The 4,271-nt window shown below is 30.5% G+C and overlaps 1 protein-coding gene across 5 annotated transcripts in view; it reads left to right on the top strand.

Moving 5' to 3' along the window:
* NOVA1 (NOVA alternative splicing regulator 1) overlaps positions 1 to 752 on the top strand; it is a 172,906-nt gene extending 172,154 nt beyond the window's left edge. For all 5 annotated transcript variants that reach the window (XM_055556423.1, XM_055556424.1, XM_055556427.1 and 2 more), the window contains one exon: positions 1 to 752. This exon is cut by the window's left edge and continues 5,032 nt beyond it. The gene's annotated coding sequence lies outside the window, so the exon portion shown is untranslated.
* The last annotated feature ends 3,519 nt before the right edge of the window (positions 753 to 4,271 follow it).

Genomic DNA, 4,271 nt, shown 5'->3' with positions numbered 1-4,271 from the left:
TTCATCATTCATTAAAAACAGGGCAAGCATGGCTATCCATAATAATTTTAAGTGCAATGCAGTCTTATAAATTTAATGTAAACACTTTATTTAAACGATGCAGACAGCCATATGAAATTGCACATATTAGAAAACAAGATGAACTCATTTTGCCTCCTGCTTGGTTTCTCATAAACGTGAATACATAAAATTGTTATGCACTGTTGTTCATAGATGTCTTATTACATAAAGGGTAAGTATCATATTACTTTAAGAGATTATTTTTGGAATTCTGCATGTTATTTTTTGTTTCATCAGATATGTGCCCCAATTAAATAACATTTTCCCCCAAAATGAAAGTATTAGAAAACATGTCATGTTAATTTTGAAAAAAAAAAAAAAAAAATTGGAGTGTAGTACATATTACTAGATAGGATGTCATTCCACTGGTCTATATTTAAAAAAAACTGTTCTTAAAAATTGAAGCATTACCTTGTGTAATAAAGTAATCAAATCAGATTTGTAAATAAAATATTGTTTAAATCTAAAGTATTCAATATTTTGATTAGATTATTTTTTTAAGGAAAAATATTTAACGTGTATGTGCCGAATTTTTTTTTAAATAGTTTTTTATAATTGCGATGGAAGGGCAATTGTCTCATTACAAGTGGTACAGAAGCCAATACTTGGGTTACCATAGATATATAAACAAGTAAAAACTGTGGAACAAGTTTCAAGCTCATTTTGGAAAAAAAAAGTTCTGTAGAAATGCATATTTGTATTTGTTTCTCTAATAAATCTGCAAATAGCTTTAAACACAAATTAGTTTTAATTATTTAAATTATGAGTTCTGTTAAGTAATATGTTTTTTGCCTTATATTTTGTGAAAACATTGTCTCATGGAAATTAATAGAGGCTTATTGTGGAAATCAAGGTAGGTCTGCATTTATTTGCAAAGGTCAGGTTTTTAGCATTTATGCTTACCTCTATGAAATGACTAAAGAATTTTTATGAGAAACAACACTTCTTTTCCCTGCCCCCATCAGCAAAATTACATCAGTTTGGCCACTGCCCAAAACAATAAAAGACCAATTTGCATCACTTTAACTCAGAATCAAATAAAAGAGCAAAACGTAAGTGAAATCATATGTTCAAATGGTTGATAATCAAAAGGTTATTAGATACAGATAACTTCTTTATGTATAGTAACGAAGAAAAGTTGGACTCCTCTGAGCCACAGTGCCTCAATATTCTTTAATGTAATTTATACATTATGATTAAAATTGTTATGTAGAATACATATATTTCCCTTGAATTGTGACTTAATACATATTTAAAAATTTTTAGGGTAAGGTCAACTGTTCCTCTTATCAAATAATGTAGAGTCCCCGTTTTAGAAGTACTGCTTTGTAAAGGATAGATATACTAGAACAAATACTGATGTGCACGTGTGTGTGTGTGTGTATATATATATATTTTAAAGTTGTCATTCTGCTTGAGCAGAGATGCTAAATAAGCTTTTAGTTAAGGAATCAATTGAGTATTCCAATTCTACTGAACTGTGAAGAGCGTTCAAATTATAATTAAGTCTTTGGCTTTGCCAGTTTATTAATAAAATGTTTGGGGAGATCTGGCTTACAAAAACTTTAACATATGCTAAGAGCGTTATTCATTGGCTTATCCAATTTTACAGCTTTTGGTCAATAACAGGAATACTGTCTCGTCAATATTTAAGATTATGGGTAATAATATCACTTTTTTCCTTTGAAGGAGTTATTGTAACCTAATTTCCAAATGATGACTTCTCAAAATTTTCATGCTTTTAATGGTATATTATTTTTTCTAAATATTAATATAAATCAAGTCTATAGTATATACAGTAATATATTAAAATATTTCAGTGTATTTACCAAACCATCTTGGATAAATTGGATTATTTTATGGTATTTGGGTATTTTATGCTATTTTAGAGGTAAATGCTAAAAGAGGCTCTGATTAGAGGAAGCCCGTATAGACTTGTGGTGAGACCAATCCATGCGGAAATTGTATTGTAAAATAAACTATTACTTTTAGGGGGTAAAGCATAGATAAGAATCAAATTGTAATTAAAAATATATATATATTAGTAGGATACAAATTAACATGTTTTTAAAAAATGAACTGCTTTGAATCAAGTAAGTCAAAGCCTAACCATCATATTTCCAAAATATCTTAAGGTAAAATGTAGGAAACTTTTCCATTCAATGCTGTACAGGATATATTTTGGGGGGGTCCCTAATAAATTCTTAAGAAAGACAACTCTTAGAAATCTTTAACAGTTCTGCCTAACATGAGGATTATGGTGTTTCTGTGGGGAAGGGTAATGTTTAAACACAGGCAGATTAGAAGGAGGATAGAGACAATTATCAGCAGTATTTGCATTCATACTACTTGTTTTATAAAAATTTATTCAGAAGGCCAAATACTTAATTAGCTATTTTCAATTATATTTTCTCATCACTTTGCCAGTAGAGGGAAAACTTTTGAGGTTGAACTTCCTGTAAGGTTTGACTTCATGAATTCTAGAAAATGTTAATTCTATATGCACTGCAAAGGCTTATTCAGAGACCTTTACAAAATTCATTTGTATTTTTTTTCCTTCAAGTTGATGAAACTGATTTTTATACATTCTAGCTGGTAACTAAATATTATTTAGTTGTTCATTGTCTTAAGAATATGCTTATAATTTCAAAGCCTTAATCACTAATGCAGATATTTCTGAACAAAAGATTCTTTTAGTGAAATTTTAAAACCTTTCTTAGGACTTCTAAAGAAATTTTCCTTGTACTCTGTTCCATTTAGGAACTATAATTCGATTGAATAGCTTAAAAAATTATACGCATTTTTCTTTTAATTGACATCTTAATTCTTTATGCATTAACTTTTGCTATTTAGTATACAGTAGTTTTCTCTAGATATCAAAAATATTTGAAGGTTTTATAGATTAGTATAATGATGTTTTTTTAAAACATTCTGAAAAAAATTCTAGATACTGATGGATCCACTCATCAGTATGCTTAAAAATAGTCCCTGTACAAACTTCAAATCTGTCAGGCATTACTTTCAGACAGTAAAGAACCTGCCTGCAATGCAGGAGACCTGGGTTCAATCCCTGGGTTGGGAAGATGCCCTGGAGAAGGGCATGGCAACCCACTCCAGTGTTCTTGCCTGGAGAATCCCCATGGACAGAGGAGCCTAGCTGGCTACAGTCCATGGGGTCAGAGTCTGACCCCACAGTACAGGCATTAGTTTTCATGTGGATTTCTTCACTGTGAATCAACTCAGCGATTCTAAATCACTACCTCAGAAAAAAAAAGGGGGGGGGAGGGGGGAAAGATGGTGTGAAAAGGCAAAGCACTGGAGAAATGGTTTTTCAAACAGTGACCAATCAAAGGAACCAAATCGAAAGACCAGAGCCAGCCAGAATAATGCATTCTGAGACCTGAACATTGCTCAGGCATGCAGAGGTTAGTGACAGTGTAAGGTTATCTCTGTTACACATGTTTGTATATTATGAGTTTGCTATCTCTTGGGTATTATTTACAAATTAATACTACATTAATAGGTCTCCTATAGTGATAAGCAAAGATATACACTAAATTACCAATGAAATGGCACATAGAATGTAATGGTACTGAAAAAAAATTACATTATGCTGATAATACCACCCTCCTTATCTTCATTACACCAACTATTTACAGATTCACACACACTTTTTGATAATTTTATTTTTTGCTAATATCTATATCACTTTCTACCCTGATATGAAGAAATTGTGGATGAGAGGGACTTCTAGTAATTTTTAAATTTTGAGCAGTGTTATATCTAAAAGCACAAAATTAATCATGAAATTTAAAATGCAGGTGCAAAATCCCTATTTTTCTGAATAGGAGGTTATAACATTCATTTGAGGTTATACTATGTATACACTGATTCTAATTTTGAACTGAGTAAATTATCTTCACTGTCAATTATGCCATCATTTATCTATGGTGAAACAGTAAGACTAGTATAGCTAAGCTTTTCACACCTCTGTTGTATACCACTTGAAATATTTGGGAAATGCAGAGTTAGAGTTTAAAGCATTACAAAATTATTTTTCTTATTAACATCAGCTTTATTACCATTAGCTTAAGTATATTCAAATGTTAAATTTCTGAAATTAAATTTCTGTGGGATTTTTAAAAATACAAAAGAAGTAAATAAGAATTTTTTCTCTCAAGTATTATTAGTGAAAGTATTTTCACAAAATA

The sequence above is a fragment of the Bubalus kerabau genome, chromosome 19 (assembly GCF_029407905.1).
Source record: "Bubalus kerabau isolate K-KA32 ecotype Philippines breed swamp buffalo chromosome 19, PCC_UOA_SB_1v2, whole genome shotgun sequence".
Classification (NCBI taxonomy): domain Eukaryota; kingdom Metazoa; phylum Chordata; class Mammalia; order Artiodactyla; family Bovidae; genus Bubalus; species Bubalus kerabau.
This window is presented reverse-complemented; position numbering and strand designations above follow the sequence as displayed.